Here is a 26,141-nt window from a genome sequence, read left to right as displayed (position 1 = left end):
ACGGTACTTCCAATATTCACTAAATCACTATCTACACTTAAACCTTGAGATTTATGAATGGTCACCGCATACGCCAAAGAAATAGGAAACTGTTTTCTGCGAACATACAAATCTTTTACAAGCAAAAACCGAGCTGAACAACGACTAAATTGTTGTACTTCTGAAATTTCATCAAATTTGATTTTCAAAAATTCAATTCCATCTCTATTTACATTATTAACAAAATCTACAATTTTACCCATTGCTCCATTTACTAAACTTTTTTCCACATTCAAGTTACGTCGTAAAATTACCCACACAGTTTACACATACATATAAATTATTTTCTAAAGCAGCAGTTTTACTTATCGATTTCTCTAAAGAATCCAATTTCCTCTTCAACTTTTCGGTCAAAATAATAGTAATTCCTTCATGTTCTATTTTATCAATAGCTTCCAATTTTATAATTTCTTTATTTCCAACTTTAAAATGTCTTCATTAAAAATAGAACATTCACACAGTGTTAGCATTAAGCAGATTACAGATTTGTTTTCTGCAATTCTCATATATATTTTCTCAGGAACAATATTTTCATTTGGAAACAAATTGGAAAGTAATCGTCTATATAAAGCTTCTTTGCCATGTTCAGTCACTATTCCAATTCTTATATCTTGAAGAATAGTTCCATAATCAGCATCATTTGCCTGTCGCATATTTGTAATAAGTTCCTTATATTCAAAATATGACCAAATGTTAACATTTCCAATGCTCCTCAAAGACTTTCTGGTATCTTCATGCGTCAGTGTTTTAAACACTGGTTGTCCTGTTACAGGAGTAAGTTGTAGTAGATCTCCAAAAACTATGATGTGTTTTCCTACAAATAATACGTCACACTCTGCTTTAAGAATTTACTGCATTCTTAAATGCACAAAGGCAAGCATTAAGTTTGATACCATGCTTACCTCATCAATAATGAGAAGTTTCATTTTCTTCAAGACTCTTGGAACTTCACAACAAGCTTCTCCAGATAGCTTGTGGTACTTCAATTTGTTTTCGTGCTCTACTGGAAGCATTGATAAATGATGTAAAGTAATTCCTATAATATTGTGTGCTGCCAACCCAGTTGGAGCAGTGACAATACAAGACAAATGCGACTCAGTTGTTTTTTTGGGTAAGTTGTAATTACTTTATTTTAAAAATGTTTTCCTGTTCCAGCTTGTCCACTCACGTACATTCAGATAGGTTGAAATGATGCGCAAGGGCACTCTCACTTGCTCATATATTAGTTTCTGCTCAAAATTTAGTTGTTCTTCCAAGTTTCCTAAGTTAGTTACATCGTCTTGAGCTTGATACATTGCTCTTTCCACCTCTTCCATAGCAGTTGCTGCTTCATCTTGAACAATTGGTTCTCCTAGTGGATTCTGACCCAACGGGAGCAGAAGTTTGACTGTCTTGAGAACTGTCTCTAGCAATCTCAGCTGCAATTGTAGCTTCTTGCTCAATTTCGTTGTTCAACATTTTCACATAATTAGCAAAAACAGCACATTCTATAGCATCTTGACTTGCGTTGAACGAATCTTCATAGCTCTCAAAACCTCCAAGTAATTCCAATTCTGAACGCCAAGGCTTAAAAAGTTGCAAAAGAGCTAAATAGTAAAATTCCCTTTTGTCAGAAGTTTCGCAACTCAGTTTACGGTGATTAATCAAATGTCATTTTCTTTGATTCACCATACATCCTTCAGAACCAATAACGGCATATATACCATTATTTATGTTTTCTGTAATATTCTGTTTAAAAATATAGTTTTGCAGCACTTCATAGAGACAAATGTTCTCAAGATGATGACTTATATTTGGATAATATGTATCCAACATATTGTTTTCACAGTATCTGTACTTTCTGGCTCTTTTTCAGCTAAATATTCAATTTATTGTACAGATTTAAGTACTCGACTTCGTGTTGCAGCAAGACCTAGACTCACCCAAATAATCCTTCTAGATTTGCAGTTTAGACTTGCAGATGATAAGCGATCCAAACATTCATACGCTCCAATTTCTTGATGAGATAACATCTTCAAACCGTAACTATATCATTTCTTACTGAGACTCTTCTCGTGGGAAATCTCTTCCCACATTTCCTTCAATTCTGTCTTTTCTGATTTGGTTATGTAGGATGTTACATATCGAGCAACAGCAATGGAATGGTCCACAGCGTATTGAATATCCATGTTAGGATTCCACATGGACAAAATGACTGGGTTGTAGTCATTTATGTATTTGAATCTTCATTTCTTCTTAAGCTGTAGGTATTTTTTGGAGACTTTCTTGTGATAGTATGTCGCAAAGATGACATAAAACTGTTCATTCTTCCTTTCGATATTATAGGACGTGGAAATCCAAAAGGACATTTGGTGTAGAATTTGTCCTTAGATTTGTACTTTCGATGACAGTATTTCCCAGATTTCTTCAGTTCTGGACACATCCACTTTTTCAATTTGTCCAGATGGCGAGTCACTATCTTCTTCTACAGTTATTTCTTCTTCTCCCACATACACATTTTTATAGTATTGATTATTTTTTACCAGATACAACGTTGCGTTTTTCACTTTCCTTATATCCACTAATTCTTGCCAGATTTTCTTACTCTTAGTAGGAACGCCATTAACTAAAATAACTCAATGTTCATCTTCAACATTTTCTACATCAATTGTTTTAATATTTTTCTTTAAATCTAGAGGCAAATATACAACTCTTCCCTTAAATCCTCTCTGTAAATCTGAAGGAGGCAAATTCCCTATCTTAGGCTCTATACAAACAATAGCCTGAAATGAATGCACACATTGAATAAGAATAGACTCATAGGTATTTAAATCCATCAGTTCAGAAGGACTATTTACCAATTCAAGATTATTATGCACAGCTCTAGCAGGCATTTTGTTCTCGTCTAATTTGTTATAACAATATTTTCAAATACACTGATCAGAACTCAAATCAAAACACTTCTCTACCAACAAATAAGTTGCAAATTCCTTGCACTGATTATTATTTTCCTTTTCACTTTTTAAATACAGATCAACAGTCCTGGTCTGATTTCTATAATGAGTTCGTCGACAACAAATACAAGAATAATTTGGCCTTTCATTCGAAATCACCTTAAACTTTGTAATTTCTTGCTCAAGATTTTCTATAGATTCTCTTCCTCATTTCCTTCTATTAATGTGTCAATTTCTGCACTGTCTTCCTCAGGACCAAAGTAACGAACCTGAATTTCATCACAAACATTCATTACATCTGATACAGATCCACTCAAAAGAGCACTGTTCAACTTTTTTAACATTAGTGCTGGACTTTTTGCATAATACAATCTTCTAACTAATTTCCTCATTTGAGTATAATGAACTGCTAACATCCTGAAATGGTGAAAAACACTTCGATATACTTTTTTAGAAAGACAAGCCAGAGAATGACCATGCAAACCAGTATTTTCACTCACTCTGCAAGGGTCTAGTCCTTGCAACATCTTAATCCTTTGTTTAACACTTTTCTTAGTATAGCTCCGTAAATTAATTGCATAAAAAATCAATAGTTTCCTGCCGTACACTACAAATACTACTGCAATTCCAAGTGGACGTCTCCCTAAAACTTCATCAGCTAACACCTCTTCTGCATTTCTATGAACAATTTTCTCTTTCTCAATTGAACAACCATTTCTAACCTCATAAGCACGACCAATAGTGTCAACTGCATGCAACAAATCATTACTCTGAAGATAACTCTCTTCATTAAAAAAGGCTCAGAACTTGAACTATGTTTCTATTCACCCAAAACAAACATCAGAAAAATTATTTCTTTTAAATACGCTTCTCCACTTTTCTTCTTCTTATATAATGCAGTTTTTTTTAACATTTCCTCACTTCCTTGATCAAATTCGCCACAACTCTAATATAAAACATTCTTTTTCTAATTTCCTGACATTGATTCTTCCTCCTTTTACTATACACTGTTTTTTTACAAGATGATTTTCCATGGTTATTCTCTTTTATCTTTTTTTTCTTATTAGTTGCAGATACACTATTTGTATTTTTCACATTGTCCACACTACTTCTAGTGTTTGATAAGTTCTTCAAAAAAATCTTCGTTCTCTTACCAGGACTTTTTTTCTTTTTGTTCACACACTGTTGTTCAGGTAAATCTTGTGGATGACTTCTCTTTAAATAATAAGCTTTGTTTTGTTGTTTCCTCATTTCACTTTTTGAAGGCATGATGAATTTCTTTCAGTGTTGATAAATAGAATCTGCTATAAAAAATATATATAACACTATAAAAATAAATATATGAAATATACTGTTCTATTACTAAATAAATACAATGTAAAATCCCGAAGTATAAAAAACAACTGTGTAACTGATAACAAAAGTGCGTCTGGAAGAAGAATACCTTAATGAATTTATCAGTAGTTCAACTTTTCAGCACTGAATGGATTAGTATATGCTACTAAATGCATCACTAGAACAGTACAAGTGGAAACACATACTATAACAGCAGAACTGAAGGTATAAAAGACAAGTTTGCAGGTGCATAGAAAACTTCATGCATAGTCTATAGAGGTCCATGTCCTAAGGCCTACTTCAATGCATCAGTAATTGGGTACTGACTAAATATTTACAGTTCTGTAAGGAGATTGCCTGACTGAATTTATAAGTTCTTCAGTGTTTCTGCAGTGAATGGATTACCACAGACTGCTAAATTGGTCACTACAGTACTACAAGAACAGTCACAAAGTGTTTGGTGGAAGTATAAGCATACAGACTGGAGAATTGAAGATATGAAGCACAAGTCTACAGATTAATAGAAGAATACATATATACTGCATAGAGGTTTGAAACAGTCCATGGCCTAAGGCCTACTGCACTGCATCAGTACTTGAGTACTGACTAAATGATTACAGTTGTGTAAGGAGAGTACCTCACCACATTTATAAGTGCTTGAGTTTTAGTGCACTGCAAAAATTATCACAGACAGACTGCTAAATGGGTCACTATAATAGTGCAAGAACAGTCACAGAGTGTCTGATGAAAGTATAAGGATACGAAATGGAGAATTGAAGATGTGAAGCACAAGAGTGCACATGGATACAAAAATGCATATATACTAGATAAAGGATTCAAGCAGTTAATCTGCTAAGGCCTACTTCACTGCATCAATTCTTGAATACTGACTAAAAGATTACACTTCTGTAAGAAGAGTACCTGACTGAATTTATAAGTGCGTCAGTGTATGAGGACAGACAAGGAGTATGAGGAAAGAGGGAAAATATGAAGAGAGAGGAGTGAGAATGAGGAAATAGAGAGTAGTATAAGGACACACAGGTGTGTATAAGGAGAGAGGGATGTGTATGAGGAAAGAGGGTGGAGTATCAGAAGATAGGGGGAGTATGATGAGAGGACGGAGTATGAGCAAAGGGGTACAAATGAGGAAAGAGGGTGGAGTAACAGGAAAGAGGGGGAATATGAGAACGGGGTCAGTATGAGGAGAAAGAGAGGAGAATGAGGAGAAAGGGGGAATATCAGGACAGAAGGAGAGTATAAGGAGAAAGAAGGAGACTGTGAGGAGAGACAGATGAGTATGTGGAAACAGGGGCGAGTATGAGAACAAAGGAGAAGTACAAGCAAAGAAAAGTGGGTATGCGGAGAAAGCAGACAGTATGAGGAGAGACGGAGAAATGAGGAAAAATGATGAGAGACAGGGAAGTATGAAAAGAGTAGGGAGTATGATAAGAGATAAGGGACTATCAGTAGAGAGGAATGAGTATAAGGACAGAAAGGGGAAGTGTGAGAAGAGTGGGGGTAGTATGAGGAGAGAGAAGAGGAGTATGAAGCCAGAGGGGGCAGTATGTGTAAAGAGGAGCCAGTATGAGGAGAAAAGAAGAGTATAAGGAAATAAGGGTGTGTATAAGCAGAGAGGGGAGAGTATGAGACGAAAGGGGAAGAATGTGGAGAAAAGAGGAGTATAACAAGGGAGGGGGTATATGAGGACAGAGGGACTACTATGTGAAGAGTAGGAGGACTATAAGAAGATGGGGGAGTATGAGGAGTGAAGGGAGTATGAGGCAAGAGGGAGGAATACGACAAGAGGGAGAAATATGAGGAGGGAAAGAGTATGAAGAAACGGGGAGTATAAGAAGAAAGGGTGAGTATAAGGAGAGGGGAGAGTATAAGAAGAGAGGGGGGATTATGACGACAAATGTGGGAGTATTAGGATTGAAGGGGATATAACGAGAGAGGGAGGAGTATGAGACAAGGGAAAATATGAAGAAAGGGGGAGTATAAGCAGACACTGCAGTATGAAGGGATAATTGGAGTATGAAGAGAGTGGAAAGTATGAAGAGAGAAGGGGGAGTATGAGGAGAGAGGTGGGAGTATGAGGAGAGAATGGAGAGTATAAGAAGAGAGAGGGAGAGAGTGTGGAGAGAGGGAGGCAGTATAAGAAGAGAAAGAAGGAGTATGAATAGAGAAGGGGGAACATGTGGAAAGAGGCGCAAGTATGAGAACAAACAAGGAGTATAAGGAAAGAGGGGTGTGTATAAGGAGAGACAGGAGAGTATCAGAAGAGAAGAGGGAGAATGTGGGGAAAAGGGGAGCATAAGGAGAAAATGGGTGTATAAGGACAGAGGGAACAGTATGAGGAGAAAGGGAGGAGTATAAACAGATGGGAGATTATGAAGAGTGAAAGGGGTATGAGGAGAGAGGGTGGAGTATGACGAGAGGAGGAAATATAAGGAGAGAGAGGAGTATGAAGAGACGTGGAGTATGAGGAGAGTGGTGCAGAGTGTATGAAGGGAGAGATGGAGGAGTAAGAGGAGAGAGCAGGGAGTATGAAGAGAAAGGGAAAGTATGAAGAGAGAGGGGAGAAAATGGGGAGAGAAGAGTAATATGAGGAGAGACAGAGAATATGAACACAGAGAGGTGGAGTATGAGGACTGAGGAGAATATAAGAAAAAGAGGGTAATATGAGGAGACAGGGAGGAGTAAGAGGAGAGGGGGGAATATGAAGAACGGGGAGTATAAGGACATGGGGGAGTATGAGGAGAGAAAGGTGTGAATGAGTAAAGAGGGGAAATATCAGGAGAGAGTGGGGAGTATAGAGAAAGAGAGAGGGGGTGTGGGGAGAGAGTGGAGAGTATGAGAAGAGAGAGGAGTATGAGAAAATAATAGGAAGTATGTGCAAAGAAGAGCGAGCATAACAAGAAATGCAGAGTATAAGGAGAGAAGAGTATGTATGAGGAGAGAAGAGGGAATATGAAGAGAGAGAGAGAGAAGAATGTGGAGAAAAGAGAAATATAAGGGAAGAGTGAGTGTATAAGGAGAGAAGGGGTACTATGAGGAGACAGTAAGAAATATGAGGACGGGTGAATATGAGGATAGGGGGGAATATGAACAGTAGGGGAAGTATGAAAAAAGAGGTGCAAGTATGAGGAGAAAAGAGAAGTATAAGGAGAGAGGAGTGTGTATGAGGAGAGAAGGGAGAGTATGAGAAGAGAGAGTGTGTATTAGGACACAAAGGGTACTATGAAGAGATAGAAAATATTATGAGGAGATGGAAGAGTATGAGGAGTAAAGGAGGTATGAGGAGAGATGTGGGAGTATGAGGAGAGAAGAAAGAGTATGAGGAGAGAGAGATGGAGTGTAAAGAGAGAGGGGAGTATGAGAAGAGAGGGAGTATATGGAAAAAGGGGCAAATATAACTCCTTAATGTACACAGACGCCCAGTGTGATTCTTGACAAAAAATATGAGACCAAGCATTTTACTAAAACACATTTACTACTCTAAAACGGTTAAGTGACTGCACACATTCCATGTATATAACTACTACATTTCAGTTGACAACACTGACTCATCTTGCAAATACATATGCAATTTACTGCATAATTTTTGCCAACTTCACATCAAAAAAGTTACACAATACAACAACAAAAAGGCACAAGGGGCTTGAATATCTGCCCAAAAGTGTATGCAGCAGTGTATGTACACTGACTGGAAAATTGTAGATTTAGAACACAAATCTAATTGTAAACAACTGAAAAAGTCACTGCACACATTCTACATTTTTTAGTACTGCACTTTATTGCACAAAGCTGACTCACTAAACACATCAACTTACCAAATGATTTTATCACAATAGTTATCTAAATGCAGACAAACTCAGAATATGATTCTACACTCTTTAGAAGAATAAACACATTACTCTTACTAAAAACAAAATGTACCACATACATTCCCTTACAAGTTATAAACTCACATTTCAAATTGATTTTAGACTAAGAAGAATGCCACTCACACAGCAGATAGTCTTATACAGAATCTCTCTACTTCAGTGCTTGCAGCAGAACCAAAAAATGGCACCTTTTCCCTCTCAATTTACACATATATAGACGTTAATAACAAATCAAATTCCTTCACACTTTAATTCAAAAGCAAACACACATCCCCCACACGGCCCCAGCCGGCTCCCAGCGTCCTTCGGGAGCCGGCATTGCTTTTCTTCAGAGAGAGCAGCTTACATGCTACTCTCCTTAATGAAAAGCAATCTGCTTTCCTACTTGAAAGAGAGAGCAGCTTAACCTGCTCTCTCTTTCGAGTAGGAACGCAGTTTGTTGTGGTAGGGTGGGATACGCGTGGCTCCCGCCCTACCATAGCAAACAGCAGTGTCCCGGTGGTAGGCACCCTGGGACACTGCGGGAGCCGGCCCTGGGGGGTGGTGGTCCCCAGGGCCACCACAAGGCTTCAGAAGGGGGCCGCGTGGCCCCCCTCCAACATTTCAAAGCCCCAGGCAGTGGTGGTCTCCGGGGCTGGGGGGTCCGTCACGGACCCCCTATTTTCAATATTAGAGCCCCGGCAAGGTGGCGATCACCGGGGCCTGTGGGGGGGCTTGAGCCCCCCCCACACAGATTTTTTAAGAAAAAAAGTTTTTCAAAAAGAAGCCCCGGGGTTGGTGGTCCCCAGGGCTGCGTGGGGGCCATGAGCCCCCCGCATACATATAGTTAAAGCCCCAGGGCGTGGCAGTCCCCGGGGCTGGGGAGCCCCTCTGGTCCCCCCATTATCAATAAAAACATTGCCTCCGGGATTTTGCCCCCCGAGGGCTAATAAACAATAAAGCGGACTTCGTTTTTTTTCTTTTTCACTGCGTACGCGTACCATACGCGTATCCCGCAATTTAAAAATAAAATAAAATAATTTTTTGGGGGGGCCTTAGGGGCCTTGTGGAATCCACTGAGCAGGCCTAGGGGGTCAGAATGTTTCTACCCTGCCCCCTTTGCATGTTTTTTGTGGTTCTTTCACTACTTTCTTTTGCCTCGGTTCTACCGAGGCAAAAGACAGCCAATGAGCATGCAACTCACGCTCGTAATGGTACGCTTTACGGTACGCTTACCGTACGCCTATGGTATTTCGTCTATAGATATATCTATGATTGTACTTGTAATTTTCTCAAAGAATACTGAACGGATTTACACCATTTAACAAAAAGCATAATCTGCTAACCGAACTCTACCTTTTTGCCAAATTTGGTGTAATTCCGTTCAGCAGTTCGGGTTGTAGCCTCATTTAAAGAACCCTATGGAAAATTGCATTGGGAAAACATGTTTTTGACCCCCCTTTTTTCTCAGCCCCCACTTCACAATTCACCCCTAAACTTTGAGGGAAAGAGCGGAATGGAGCAGGCCATTTTCTTGGACAACTTCGCGAAGATTCCTCGACCGGTGCCAAAGTTATTCCAAATAGAATGTTGCGGGTTTCCTATGGAAACTAGATACTAACTATAACTACCTACTGGCGACTGCCAGTAGGTAATGTAGTTATATACATGTGTATATGAGAAAAATTTACCTTTCGGCAAGAAGGAAGCACACTCACTCGATTGCAGGAATAAAAGCGGGTTTATTGTCAGTTGTTAACTGGGCAAGGCAGTTAATAATTAACAATAAACCCGCTTTTATTCCAGCAATCGAGTGAATGTGCTTCCTTCTTGTCAAAAGGCACATTTTTCCTAATTATACCGGCATAGCTCTTCCAGGTGAAAAACGCACCGCCAACTTGAGAGTGCCAGTGTCAACCTAGTGGGACAGTTTCTGAATATATATATATATATATATTACCTACTGGCGGTCGCCAGTAGGTAGTTGTAGTTAGGACCTACTTTCCATAGGAAATCCACAACTTTCTATTTGGAATAACTTTGGCGCTAGTGGACGAATCTTTGCTAATTTGTCCAAGAAAATGGCCTGCTCTGCTCCTTCCCTTAAAGTTTGGGGGTGATTCGTCAAGTGGGGGCAGAGAAAAAATTTGGCAGAGAGGTAGAGTTCGGTACGCAGATTGTGAATTTTGTTAAATGGTGTAAATCCGTTCAGTAGTTCCTGAGAAAATCAAAGTGATATCTATAGATGAAGTACTGCTCGTGTACGAAATTCTGTTTAATTATGAGCATGAGCTGCATGCTGATTAGATGTCAACTGTCTGTCAACACTCCAAACCAGGAAGTGTTGGCACCCATCTTGTGCCTCGGTAGAACCGAGTCACAAGAAAACAGTAAAACAAAGTTAAACAATAAGGAAAGGGCACAGGGTAGAAACATCCTGATCCTCTAGGCCTGCTCAGGTGGTCCCATATGTAAAAATAAGAAATCGCGGGGTACATGTATCGTACGCGTACGCGGTGGAAAAATGAAAATAAAACTAGTAGTCTGTTTTATTCTTAATTAGCCCCCTTGGGGCAAAATCCCGGGAGCAATTTTTTTCTATAATGTGGGGATTCTAAGGCCTCCAGAGACCCGGGGAAAGCCATCCCCCGGGGTTTTATTTCGAAGTATATAGGGGTCTCACGGCCTCGGGGACCGGCACCCCCTCGGGGCTTTTTAAAGACATTTTTTTTTTAAAAAGAATATTTTTAGCTCCCCCTCCGTCTCCCCCCGCAAACGTCCCAGGGACCGCCACCTTCCTGGGGCAGTAATATGTAAAATCACCTTTGAGCCCCAGGGACCTGCACTCCCCGGGGCTTTTTAACATTGGGAGGGGGTCGCACGGCCCCCCTCCTGGAGCCCTTGTTGGCCCTCGGAACTACCCACCTTCCAGGGCCGGCTCTTGCAGTGTCTCGGGGTGCTTATATTTCTATGATAGTATGTAAAACTTTCCTGGTTTTTTTTGTGCACCAGTTGTATTCTCTATGCATGCGCAGGCTCATTTCCAAGCCCATGTTTCTTTTTTTTCTTCATGTTTGCCAAGCAAACCTCTCCTCGTTTCAGGTATTAAATTTGCCACTTTCTTTTCCCGGGACGTGTGTGTCATCATATACTTTTGTAATATATTAATAAATATATTCTATCTATAATTATTTGAAAAGTATTGCTGAGACGCCAAACGTTGATTACATACTCCGTCCACTGCCATTTTAGTAGTTTTCCTCCGTTATTTTTACTATACTAGTTACTTTCACTTTACCCTACACCTATATTCTCTGTGATCGATGAGATTTCCTGCATCAGACACCACAGTGTTTGTCCTTGGCCTCTGATGTTATCAGACTTGGACACAAGCATACCTAAAAACTATTTTGAAGCACGTAAGCCACAGCCATTACAACGCATGTCCGTCTCCATAAAGCCATTATCATGCTTATGCCTTTATCATGCATGGTAAATGTATACTAGTTGTAAAAGCATGCATGGTAAAGGCATGCATGTTAAAGCCATATGCGTGCTAATGAATTAGTGGTGACGATCACGCGTGGTTATGACCGCATTGTAATGGCTGTTTTTCCCCAGGACACTGCAGGAACCGGGTCTGGGTGTGGGGGACTCCAGGGCATCCGGTGGTGGGCCACGCAGCCTCCCTCACAGTATATAGAAATCTCCGGGGAGTTTTCGTTTTCGTGGTTTGAAGGGTGTCATTGAGGCCCATAAAGTAAATTTTGTAGGGGGGTAGGTTTGCACGCAAAAATGTCGCAAGAGGTTTGTAAATGTGATACACATTGTTTTACTTTGATTTCCTTTCTATGTTGTAGTCCATCCAGAGAAAATACAAGTTATTGTACAGCCAGAACTTTTCAACCCTACTGTCAAACATCTTACTATAGTATTTCAAATTATACCACGAAAACACATGGCCCAAATTTCCATTGTAGTGATTTCTTAGTTCCAGGTTTCGTTGTCAGATTGGCACACACACTCCCTCCTGGCTGGTATACACCCACACCACAGCCATCCAGTACATACGTCAATACACACGTGACTCTATATACAAAAATAAGGAGCGCACAATGCCCTCACGGTCCCGCCGACTCCCCGTGACCGTTATGTTCCAATAGAGCATGCGCAAATGAAATGAAAAACATTAGGGGTACATAGACTTATGGTGGGCGTAGTGAGGCGTATTGTGTGCATGCGCACCATTAATACACATGCGCTCAGTGAAAAGGGTACACAGGTCAATGCGGTATACTCCTCTATAGAACATCGGAATTGCTTTTACACCTGGGGAGATGCTAAGTTGCATGTTTGGATTTTGAAAGTGAGAACAGATTTCACTGTTGTGTCTTTCAAAGTTCAAACTAAGTTTGCTATGGGAGGGCGGGAGCCGCATGACTTTTCATAGCAAACAGGAGTATCCCGGGGTAGGCACCCCGGGACACTGCAGGAACCGGCTCTGGGCATGGAGGTCTCCAGGGCTCTCGAGGGCACCAGGCGGAGAGCCACTGAGCCCGTGTCACACAATACAGAAATCTCCGGGGTGTGGTTGTTCCCAGGGTTTGTGGTGCACACACTATTAATTTCTTAGGGGTGGGCATGGGCGCGCAAGTGGCACAAGGGGGTTGTAAATGTGGTACAGTGTTTTCTTTTACTTTGCTTTCCTGATCCAGGGAAAATATAATGGTTTCTGTACAGCCAGTACCTTTCTGCCTGTTACCATAGTAACAGTTCATGGAACACTTGCATGAGCACAGAGGTTAGACGTTCACCACAATATTTTGCTAATTGAAATAGTTACTGTGCTGGAGATTTATGTTTTTTTCATAGGAACCGTTAGTCATACAAGAAGTCAGTGGAAAAGTTTTGTTAGGGATTCCTTCCTGTGAGTATTAGGGTAACATGCTCCAAGCGGGACTTTACGGAGCTTAATGTTCATTGGCTGTGAAGTATTAAAAGTAGAAGGTTTGGCAGTCATTCCTTGCTCGTCTGTGGAACAACATGGACATTTTATTGGCTAAAGTGTTCCGAGCACAAGTTTGCTCCTTATTGGGGGGGAACTGTACACTATTGTCAGTGATATTGTGATGCCTTTTCCAAAAGAGTATGGGGAAAGAAAGTAGTAGAGGGCAGGTTAGGAACACTATTAACTCTGTACAGTGCCCATAAGGTGGTGGAGAGGGATTATGAGGAAAACTATTTTTTTTATATGTTTCAAGGGCCATTTATATAATTGCCGTGTGGTGTATAAATTACGGCGGAAAAATGACAGTGTCTTGCGCTGTTTTTTTTATCAAGTTTAGAAGTGACATACTTCTTAGGAGTACTATTTACTTATAATGTGATGTTTACTTTCCTGATGGGGAGGTGTGGTTGCGCAGCAAAAAATTCAGTCTAGGTTTGAATCAGTTTTTATTAAGCAAATACTAATAAACTTTCTTTAGAAACTGTTGCTGTATATATGAAAGGGGTGACAATTAAAAATGGAATTTTATAAAATATCAGTTAAGCGTGGCTATATACATCTTTTTTGAGCTACAGTTTGTAAAGGTGTTGCCCCACATTCTTGACGATGTAAGAGGGCATCAGTTACTTTTAGATATAGTAGAATAGAAGTGCTACAACAAACACTTGTGCACTACATTATCTCAGATCAAGAGAACAATTAAAAAACTGTTAAATACAATTATTTCATATTACATAGAAATGCATGCATTATTATTTTTCAAATATGTATTCTGTACAATTCAAGAACGTGCTGTCGTAGTGCTTAGAGGTTGCAGACTGTTCCGCTAATAAATCCCATACTCACTAAAGAATATATAGGATGGTACATTTATAATATAAAGTACAGGTCCTATATATTCTTTAGGGAGCAAGTGAATAGGAACCGCAAATAAGAATATAAATTAGAAAATAACATTCAGAAATGTAGGGTTTATTAAACATTTAAAGTAACAAAGTATGCATGATAGCTATATTTTTGTGTTATATTGTATCATAAAATATCTGATCAAGTAGTTTTTAATATTTAAAAGATATATTATAGATGGCGCTGAAAAATCTCCCATTCCTCTTCTGTAGCAATAGGACAATCTAATATAATATTACGTGAACTCCACTAAGATCACCAAGACTGTTAGTGTTATAATATACATATTAACAGTATGTGATCTCTAGGGGAAAACATATAAACAAGTGAAAGATGGTGACGTTCATTGTAAATGTTTAGGGTTTGCGTCGACGGGTCATCAACACCTCTCAAGCGAAGTACAGTGTCAATATTATAATATAAAAAGTCACTATATATAAGGTGAAAGGAGCCAGAAAAGGAGCACTGTTTGTTATAATCTATCTGTTTCTGAAAATAAGCTGCTGACGTTACAGAGAAAAAGCGGAAAACATGCATAACATTTTTTTCTAGATATAAATGTTTAAATATTGACAAATAGACGCAAATTATAAGTAAATACTATGACTATGCCATATTGAAACAACGTACAACTCCGGAATATGTTTCTTGACGCAAAAAGAGTATCCGATGCTAGGGAAACGGAACCTGCAACATAGATTGGTGACTCAGAAATAACTTGCGGAAACGAAACTAATTGCACAGTAGGTGTGGTTTATATAGTTTTTGGTTGTTTAGTAGTCTACGGAAGGAAGCTGTGGGTCCGCCTATTTAGATGTCACGTTTTGCAGTTTACACATTCTCATGTGTTTGAAAAAGTTACAAACTGTGAAGCTGTAAATGTTTCGATTTCGATCGTAACACGAATAAGGTATTATTATCTACATACGTTGGAGAGTTTAAAAAGTGTTACTCGGTAAACTGTGTTCTTTGCATTTTCATGATTAAAAACATCTAAATAGAAGACATAAAAAAACAATATTGTTATCATTAGAAAAAAAAGTATTAATATTTGTTATTATTATGCTTCTTAATTTAATAAATGCTAGCATTTGTAAATCGTAAACCTATCCTTGGAAAGGTGTGCTGGCGCTTGGGGCATTGGGAAGATTAATAAATAATACAAGTCCTTTTCAATGCACCTGTAAACTTGGCTTTTAAACTTTCAATTGCCCAGTCTGTATCTTTACACTTCCACCAAACACTCTGTCACTGCTCTTTTAGTTTTGTAGTGACTCATTCATCGGTATGTAGTAATCCATTAACTACATTAAAACACTAATGGGCACATATACAATAACTGGCATATCCCCAGGAATATGCCAGTTATTGTGCACCGTGACACCACCACCATGGATGCGCCATATTTACAATGCAGTGCACCATGGGACAAAAATGGCACATGGCTTTGCGTACGCTTACGGTGTGCTTACGGTGCTCTTACGATGCGAGTACGTATGACGTCCTGCCACGATTTGCGTAATTGCTTTTAAAAGTAATATACGTTTATTAAAAGTTAAAAAAACTATTTTCATAATTATCTAGATAATGTCTTCTCTTAGTATGTAAATGAAATACTTAAACAATTAAAAACTTTTGCACCTTTCACGTATGGGGTGCCGTACTTGACATCACATGGAAGCGTTAAAGCGACGCGTAACGTCAAAGCGTATTCGTAACGTATGCGTGGGTACGCACAGACTACGATTTGCCGTACAATGTGAGGTGCGATCACCATACACGTACGGTACAATTATCCCCCCTAAAAAAACTTAAAAAGGAATTAAATAGAATTTAATTTTAATATATTGAACAAAAAAAATGAATAATAATAATTTACTTTTGTTATTATTTTACATTAAGAATATGAAATATAACTTAAAAAAAATATATAAATATGTATAAGAAAAATGTAGGAAATTTGTATAAAAAGAAAGAAATACAAAAATGTATCCATTTAAAAATTATCATTTACAAAACCTTTGAAATTCACTGAAAAAATCATAGGTTTTACACACGTTTTAGTTAGGAATTAGCATTTAAAAAACCTTGCAAATTCACTGAAAAAACCACAGGTTTCACACATGTTATAGTTAGCTGGACATTACACTCATACAAAACCATTGAAATTCCCCTATTATAGTTAGCTTAGCTAACTATAACTCACGCGCCCGCAATGCACTGCTGATGATGTCACATATTACACCACTCATGACATGGCTAGTGACATCACTCATGACATCACTGGTGACATCTCAAATTACATCACTGATGACATCACTGATGACATCATCCTTGTGAAAGAGTGGCAGACCGCCTCTCACCCTAATATTACCTTTGATACACACATTCAAAAATAGAAACTAACATTTTCAAAACAATTGAGATACCAATACCAGTTACAACAACCTATTCAGTAATTTCAACATCTACATATACATCCACTCATTCACCAATAGTTCTATATAGTCACTCATACATGTACTCACTCATCATATGTACTCATACACCTATACATCCTGTAACACACCGATACTCATCCATAGAGTTAGTCACACACATACTCACAGATGCAAATAAACTATCAAACATCCATTTACTTGCATATACAGCTATACACACACCACTACACTAACTTCTACAGAAACGTACACATACTTACTCTCTGAAACAATCACTTATAGAAACACATACTTATTTATAAAGGAATTCTTTTAAACTCTCACTCTCACATATACTCACTTATATACATCAATACTCACAAATACTAGTTTAAAACATATGTAGTTACTCATAAACATTGAGACAGTCATTCACTCACTAACACACCCATACACAGACTCATCCACCCATGCAGTCCTGCACATATGCTGTCTTCAAAACAAATACAAACAGTGAGTCACTCATTCATGCATCTATGTGCTAAGTAATATCTCCCACCGAACCATACAGACACTCATACTGATACTCAAAAAACCAACTAATAACCCATATACACACTTATGTAGCTACTCACCAACCCTTGCAGCCACTTATACACAAAGTGAGACACTGATAAAGATATTTAAATATTTAAACATTACTTGTTAATACATGTATTCACTAAAATAAACTTAATAAGTCAGTTATGCTATCAATTTTAGAAAAAAACATCCATTTAGACACTTATTTACCTATTTATTCTTCCATCGACCTTTAGATATAGGTATAAAAAAAAATCTTTTTCAGAAAGACACACATTCACTGGATGATGTAATCAGTGATCTCATCAGTGATGTCATTTGAGATGTCATCAGTGATGTCATGAGTGATGTCACTGGCCATGTCATGAGTGATGTAGTATGTGACGTCATCAGCAGTGCATTGCGGGCGCGCAAGTTATAGTTAGCTAAACTAACTACAACGGGGGAATTTCAATGGTTTTGTATGAGTGAAATGTCCAGCTAACTATAACGTGTGTGAAACCTATGTTTTTTTCACTGAATATTATATATATATATATATATATATATATTCACTGAAAAAACCACAGGTTTAACATTTGTTATAGTTAGGAATTAGCATTTAAAAAACCATTGAAATTCACTGAAAAAAACCAGTTATAGTTAGCTGGACATTTTACTCATACGAAACCATTGAAATTCCCACGTTATAGTTAGTTGGACTCACTATAACTCGCGTGCCCGCAATCCACTGCTGATGATGTCACATATTACATCATTCATGACATGGTCAGTGACATCACTGATGACATCACTTTTTCAGTGAATTTCAAAGGTCTTTTAAATGCTAATTCCTAACTATAACAATTTTGAAACCTACGGTTTTTTCAGTTAATTTCAAAGGTTTTTTAAAAGCTAATTCCTTTGTATATCGAGTTTGTAACCTACGATTTTTAAAGTTTATTTTTATTTTTTATAAGCTGTTTTTCATAACTATTAATTATTATTTTTTTTTTTCAAAAATAATTTTTTCAATGTATTTTTCATGGTTTTTTTTTTATCAATTTGTCTTGGAGCGCTCAGGGTGCGCGCACCAGTAAGCTCACCCGAGAGCGCAGCGAGAACGCTATTTCTGCGTGCGTAAAAAAAAATGTATTTCGACTAAATAATAATGCAAGACATTCAGTACCATACTTATAAAAGTAGTATTTTTGATTTTCCGAATTAAAATGTTTTTACATTTCCGAAAAGCTAGCAAAACGTCATTTAGGCGCGCCGCATAAGCGCCCCCCGGAAGCACCTACGTTTGTGCTGCGTAAGCGCCCCCAGAAGCGCCTACGTTCGCGCTGCGTAAGCGCCCCCGGAAGCGCTCTGGTGCGCGCAGCGTAAGCGCGTCAAGTCATGTGACCTTAAAATAACTCTTTTCATTGGTTGTTAACAGTTTTTTTTTACAACTCGTGAAAACCCCACCCATTTCCATCACTTATTCTTTCATTTTGGAGACAGCAAGACTTGTTCTTTTCTGCTCTACCATTTTGTGTAAAGAATGGCTGCCAGGGAACCCGGCAGCAGTGAGGAGTCAGATGACTTCATTCAGGAAGAGCCTCCTCAGCCCAAGGTCAAGGAGCATTTTATTTGGAAGTTTTTTTCAATACCTGCAGGATTAAAAAAGGTGAATGCTCCCAAAGTGGAATGCAAAATCTGCAAAACTGTGCTTTCCCGAGGAGACCCAAGAAGGAAGTACAGTTTTGGGAACTCTACAGTGATTCGCCACGTCCAATGGAGGCACCTCAGAACTATGCCCGGGAGAGTGTCCGAGATCTGGCACGTAATCCCCCAAGGGATGGTGCCTCTACATCTACTGGAGGAGCCACAACATCAGGGAGAGGACGTGCAGCGGAATTGGAGATGATTCCGAACATTCAACCTGTTTTAGTGACATTACTATAAAGTGCAAGCAATGCGATGAAATGCTTTGCTATGGTGAGCAGAGTATCAAGCTCATTGCACGCAGGAGGCAAAAACACTGCTGCCCTCCCCAGCCCTAATTTTTCCCCTTTTATTGCTCCTGTTGAGCAGTTTTGCATTCCCTGTTTTTGATTTTGTTCATGAAAAAAACTTAAAAAAGAAGAAAAAAACTGTTATTTTTAGAACTACCTCCAATTCTCAAAAAAGAGCTATATTCTTAACAAATTCAAAAGGAGTAACTGAAGTGGAGTGCAGTGAGAGAGGAAAGGAAAATGAGTGAGAAAGCAAAGAAAGGGACGAGAGGGGAAGGGAAGTGAAGTAGGGGGACTGAAAGAAGGTGAGTGTGCGAGGTGAGTGAGGAGAATGGGAGTGAACAAGGGGAAGGAGGATAAGTGAAGAAAATGTAGTAAAGGAACGGGGGTGGAAGGGTAAGAAAAGAGCAGTGATGTTGAGGAAAGAGTGGTGATACAGACTGGATAAAGGCAAGTGAGTGCGAGACAAGGGGAGTAAGGGAGTGAAGATACAGAGAAAGTGAAGGAAAAAGTGAGAGTAGAGGAAAGAAACATAAGTGAGGGAGTGTGGCTGAGTTATAGGGAGTGAGCGTGATAGAAGAGGAGTGACAGACTAAGGGGTCGGAGAGAATGAGGCTAACAGAGAGAGAATGAGGGAAGGGGCGTGTAGAAGTAAGAGGACAGAGGGAAGGAGTTAGTGAACTGGAGTAAGGAGAGTAAGTGAAGGGAAAAGAGTAAAGGAATGAAGTAAGTGAAGAGAGAGGAAGGAAACTAAAGGAGAAAGTCTGAGAGAAGGTGAGTGTGGGAGTATGACTGAGTTGTAGGGAGTGAGCGTGACAGAAGAGGAGTGACAGACTAAGGGGACGGAGAGAATGAGGCTAACAGAGAGAGAATGAGGGAAGGAGAGTGTAGAACTAACAGGACAGAGGGAGTAAGAGAAGGAGTTAGTGAAGTGGAGTAAGGAGAGTAAGGGAAGAGAAAAGAGTGAAGGAGCGAAAGAAGGGAAGAGACAGGAAGAAAAGTAAAGGAGAAGGTCTGAAAGAAGGTGAGTGTGGGAGTATGGCTCAGTTATAGGGAGTGAGCGTGACAGAAGAGGAGTGAGAGACTAAGGGGACGGAGAGAATGAGGCTAACAGAGAGAAAATGAGGGAATGAGAGTGTAGAACTAAGAGGACAGACGGAGTAAGAGAAGGAGTTAGTGAAGTGGAGTAAACAGAGTAGGGGAAGGGAAAAGAGTTATGGAGCGAAAGAAGGGAAGAGAGTGGTAGAAAAGTAAAGGAGAAGGTTTGAAAGAAGGTGAGTGTGGGAGTATGGCTGAGTTATAAGGAGTGAGCGTGATAGAAGAGGAGTGAGAGACTAAGGGAATGGAGAGAATGAGGCTAACAGAGAGAGAATGAGGGAAGAGGAGTGTAGAAGTAACAGGACAGAGGTAGTTAAAGAAGGAGTTAGTGAAGTGGACTATGGAGAGTAGGGTAAGTGAAAAGAGTAAAGGAATGAAGTAAGGGAAGAGAGAGGAAGGAAAGTAAAGGAGAAGGTTAGAAAAAAGGTGAGTGAGGGAGTATGGCTGAGTTAAATGGAGTGAGCGTGATAGAAGAGGAGTGAGAGACTAAAGGGACGGAGAGAATGAGGCTAACAGAGAGAGAATGAGGAGAAGGGGAGTGTAGAAGTAAGAGCACAGAGGGAGTAAGAAAAGGAGTTAGTGAAATGAGTTAAGAGAGTAAGGGAAGGGAGAAGAGTGAAGGAGCGAAAGAAGGGAAGAGACAGGATAGAAAGCAAAGGAGAAGGTTTGAAAGACGGTGAGTGTTGGAGTATGCGTAAGTTATAGGGAGTGAGCGTGACAGAAGAGGAGTGACAGACTAAGGGGACGGAGAGAATGAGGCTAACAGAGAGGGAATGAGGTAAAAGGAGTCTAGAACTAAGAGGACAGAGGGAGTAAGAGAAGGAGTTAGTAAAGTGGAGTAAAGGGAGTAAGGAAAGGGAAAAGAGTGAAAGAGCGAAACAAGGGAAGAGAGAGGAAGGAAAGTAAAGGAGAAGGTCTGTAAGAAGGTCAGTGTGGGAGTATTGCTGTGTTATAGGGAGTGAGCATGATAGAAGAGGAGTGAGAGACTAAAGGGACGGAGAGAATGAGGGTAACAGAGAGAGAATGACAGAGGGGAGTGGAGAAGTAAGAAGACAGAGGGAGTAAGAGAAGGAGTTAGTGAAGTGGAGTAACGAGAGTAATGGAAGGGAAAAGAGTAAAGGAATGAAGTAATAGAAGAGAGAGGAAGGAAAGTAAAGGATAAGGTCTGAAAGAAGGTCAGTGTGGTAGTATGGCTGAGTTATAAGGAGTGAGTGTGACAGAAGAGGAGTGAGAGACTAAGGGGACGGAGAGAATGAGGCTAACAGAGAGAGAGTGAGGAGAAGGGGAGTGTAGAAGTAAGAGCACAGGGGAAGTAAGAGAAGGAGTTAGTGAAATGGAGTTAGGAGAGTAAGGGAAGGGAAAAGAGTGAAGGAGCGAAAGAAGGGAAGAGACAGGATGGAAAGTAAAGGAGAAGGTTTGAAAGAAGGTGAGTGTGGGAGTATGTGTAAGTTATAGGGAGTGAGCGTGACAGAAGAGGAGTGACAGACTAAGGGGAGAGAGAATGAGGCTAACAGAGAGAGAATGAGGGAAGGGGAGTGTAGAACTAAGAGGACAGAGGGAATAAGAGAAGGAGTTAGTGAAGTGGAGTAAAGAGATTAAGGGAAGGGAAAAGTGTGAAGGAGCGAAAGAAGGAAAGTGACAGGAAGGAAAGTAAAGGAGAAGTTTTGAAAGAAAGTGAGTGTGGGAGTGTAGCTGAGTTATAGGGAGTGAGTGTGACAGAAGAGGTGTAAGAGACCAAGGGAATGGAGAGAATGAGGCTAACAGAGAGAGAATGAGGGACGAAGAATGTAGAAGAAAGAGGATACAGGGAGTTTGAGAAAGAGTTAGTGAAGTGGAGTAAGGAGAGTGAGGGAAGGGAAAAGAGTAAAGGAATTAAGTAAGAAAAGAGAGAGGAATGAAAGTAAAGGATAAGGTCTGAAAGAAGGTGAGTATGGGAGTATGGCTGAGTTATAGGGAGTGAGTGTGACAGAAGAGGAGTGAGATACTAAGGGGACGGAGAGAATGAGGCTAACAGAGAGAGAATGAAGGAAGGGCAGTGTAGAACTAAGCGGACAGAGGGAGTAAGAGAAGGAGTTAGTGAAGTGGAGTAAGGAAAGTAAGGGAAGGGAAAAGAGTGAAGGAGCGAAAGAAGGGACGGGACAGGAAGGAAAGTAAACAAGAAGGTCTATAAGAAGGTGAGTGTGGGAATGTTGCTGAGTTATAGGGAGTGAGTGTGACAGAAGAGGAGTCACAGACTAAAGGAATGGAAAGAATGAGGCTAACATAGAGAGAATGAGGAGAAGGGGAGTGTAGAAGTAAGAGCACAGAGGGAGTAAGAGAAGGAGTTAGTGAAATGGAGTTAGGAGAGTAAGGGAAGGGAAAAGAGTGAATGAGCGAAAGAAGGGAAGAGACAGGATGGAAAGTAAAGGAGGAGGTTTAAAAGAAGTTGAGTGTGGAGTATGCTTAAGTTATAGGGAGTGAGCTTGGCAGAAGAGGAGTGACAGACTAAGGGGACGAAATGAATGAGACTAACAGAGAGAGAATGAGGGAAGGGGAGTGTAGAACTAAGCGGACAGAGGAAGTAGGAGAAGGAGTTAGTGAAGTGGAGTAAGGAAAGTAAGGGAAGGGAAAAGAGTGAACGAGCAAAAGAAGGGAAGAGAGAGGAAGGAAAGTAAAGGAGAAGGACTGAAAGAAGGTGATTGTCGGAGTATGGCTGAGTTATAGGCAGTGAGCATGTCAGAAGAGAAGTGAGAGACTAAGGGGACGGAGAGAATGAGGCTAACAGAGAGAGAATGAGGGAAGGGGAGTGTAGAACTAAGAGGACAGAGGGAGTAAGAGAAGGAGTTAGTGAAGTGGAGTAAAGAGATTAAGGGAAGGGAAAAGTGTGAAGGAGCGAAAGAAGGAAAGTGACAGGAAGGAAAGTAAAGGAGAAGTTTTGAAAGAAGGTGAGTGTGGGAGTGTAGCTGAGTTATAGGGAGTGAGTGTGACAGAAGAGGTGTAAGAGACCAAGGGAATGGAGAGAATGAGGCTAACAGAGAGAGAATGAGGGACGAAGAATGTAGAAGAAAGAGGATACAGGGAGTTTGAGAAAGAGTTAGTGAAGTGGAGTAAGGAGAGTGAGGGAAGGGAAAAGAGTAAAGGAATAAAGTAAGAGAAGAGAGAGGAAGGAAAGTAAAGGATAAGGTCTGAAAGAAGGTGAGTGTGGTAGTATGGCTGAGTTATAAGGAGGGAGTGTGACAGAAGAGGAGTGAGAGACTAAGGGGACGGAGAGAATGAGGCTAACAGAGAGAGAATGAGGAGAAGGGGAGTATAGAAGTAAGAGCACAGAGGGAGTAAGAGAAGGAGTTAGAGAAATGGAGTTAGGAGAGTAAGGGAAGGGAAAAGAGTGAAGGAGCGAAAGAAGGGAAGAGACAGGATGGAAAGTAAAGGAGAAGGTTTGAAAGAAGGTGAGTGTGGGAGTATGCATAAATAGGGAGTGAGCGTGACAGAAGAGGAGTGACAGACTAAGGGGACGGAGAGAATGAGACTAACAGAGAGAGAATGAGGGAAGGGGAGTGTAGAACTAAGAGGACAGGGGAAGTAAGAGAAGGAGTTAGGGAAGTGGAGTAAGGAAAGTAAGGGAAGGGAAAAGAGTGAAGGAGCAATAGAAGGGACTAGAGAGGAAGGAAAGTAAAGGAGAAGGACTGAAAGAAGGTGATTGTCGGAGTATGGCTGAGTTATAGGCAGTGAGCGTGTCAGAAGAGGAGTGAGAGACTAGTGGGACGGAGAGAATGAAGCTAACAGAGAGAGAATGAGGGAAGGGGAGTGTAGAAGTAAGAGGACAGAGGGAGTAATAGAAGGAGTTAGTGAAGTGGAGTAACGAAAGTAAGGGAAGGGAAAAGAGTAAAGGAATGAAGTAAGAAGAGAGAGAGGAAGTAAAGTAAAGGATAAGGTCTGAAAGAAGGTGAGTGTGGGAGTATGGCTGAGTTATAGGGAGTGAGTGTGACAGAAGAGGAGTGAGAGACTAAGGGGACGGAGAGAATGAGGCTAACAGAGAGAGAATGAAGGAAGGGCAGTGTAGAACTAAGAGGACAGAGGGAGTAAGAGAAGGAGTTAGTGAAGTGGAGTAAGGAAAGTAAGGGAAGGGAAAAGAGTGAAGGAGCGAAAGAAGGGACGGGACAGGAAGGAAAGTAAACAAGAAGGTCTATAAGAAGGTGAGTGTGGGAATGTTGCTGAGTTATAGGGAGTGAGCATGACAGAAGAGGAGTGACAGACTAAAGGCATGGAAAGAATGAGGCTAACAGAGAGAGAATGAGGAGAAGGGGAGTGTAGAAGTAAGAGCACAGAGGGAGTAAGAGAAGGAGTTAGTGAAATGGAGTTAGGAGAGTAAGGGAAGGGAAAAGAGTGAATGAGCGAAAGAAGGGAAGAGACAGGATGGAAAGTAAAGGAGGAGGTTTAAAAGAAGTTGAGTGTGGGAGTATGCGTAAGTTATAGGCAGTGAGCATGTCAGAAGAGAAGTGAGAGACTAAGGGGACGGAGAGAATGAGGCTAACAGAGAGAGAATGAGGGAAGGGGAGTGTAGAACTAAGAGGACAGAGGGAGTAAGAGAAGGAGTTAGTGAAGTGGAGTAAAGAGATTAAGGGAAGGGACAAGTGTGAAGGAGCGAAAGAAGGAAAGAGACAGGAAGGAAAGTAAAGGAGAAGTTTTGAAAGAAGGTGAGTGTGGGAGTGTAGCTGAGTTATAGGGAGTGAGTGTGACAGAAGAGGTGTAAGAGACCAAGGGAATGGAGAGAATGAGGCTAACAGAGAGAGAATGAGGGAAGAAGAATGTAGAAGAAAGAGGATACAGGGAGTTTGAGAAAGAGTTAGTGAAGTGGAGTAAGGAGAGTGGGGGAAGGGAAAAGAGTAAAGGAATGAAGTAAAAGAAGAGAGAGGAAGGAAAGTAAAGGAAAATGTCTGAAAGAAGGTGAGTGTGGGAGTAGGACAGAGGGATAAAGAGAAGGAGATAGTAAAGTAGAGTAAGAAGAGTAAGGGAAGGGGAAAGTGTGAAGGAGCGAAAGAAGGGAAGAGACAGGAAGGAAAGTAAAGGAGAAGGTCTGAAAGAAGGTGAGTGTGGGAGTATGGCTGAATTATAGGCAGTGAGCGTGACAGAAGAGGAGTGAGAGACTAAGGGGACAGAGAGAATGAGGCTAACATAGAGAGATTGAGGGAAGGGGAGTGTACAACTAAGAGGACAGAGGAAGAAAGAGAAGGAGTTAGTGAAGTGGAGTAAGGAGAGTAAGGGAAGGGAAAAGAGTAAAGGAGTGAAGTAAGAGAAGAGAGAGGAAAGAAAGTAAAGGAGAAGGTCTAAAAGAAGGTGAGTGTGAGAGAGTAGTGAGGAAAAGGGGAGTAAACGTGGGGATTCAGAATAAGTGAGGCAAGGGCAATAAGGGAACAGAGGTGTGGGAGCATCAAAGAAGAGTAATGAGGTTAAGGAAAAGAGTATAGGGAAAGTAAATGCTGTACATCAAACTTACTTTATAAGTAATGTAAACTTAATTACATATTTTCATTAAAATGTATATCTGTGAAAGACAAAAAAAATAAGTTAGAATATTTATAATATATATTTTACAATACAAGCGACAAAGTAGGAGATTAAAAGTCATAAAAGGTTAGTAAGAGATAAAGTAGAAGTGAAGGACTCAGAAAGAAAAATAAAGGAATGGTGAAGTCAGAGAGAGTTAAAAAGAAATAGAGAAAGAAAACAAATTACTAAAAGGATAATGACATGGATACATTCAGTGACAGTGAACAAGAGCGGGAGAGAGAAATAAACTGAAGGTGAGTAAGATCCTAAAGGAATATGCATTAGCAAAACTAAAGGCAGAAAGGGGAGTAAAGAAAGGGGAGTGAGTGACAGAGAAGCAGGAGTGAATAACGGTGGATTAATGACAATGAGGCATGGAAGTTGAGTGAGGGTGAATGTAGGGTTGTAAGACAGTGAGGAGACAATGGGAGTGAAGGTAACAGACAGGG

Source organism: Lissotriton helveticus, chromosome 2_1 (assembly GCF_964261635.1).
Source record: "Lissotriton helveticus chromosome 2_1, aLisHel1.1, whole genome shotgun sequence".
Taxonomy (NCBI): Eukaryota; Metazoa; Chordata; class Amphibia; order Caudata; family Salamandridae; genus Lissotriton; species Lissotriton helveticus.
Note: the sequence above shows the minus strand (reverse complement) of the source record.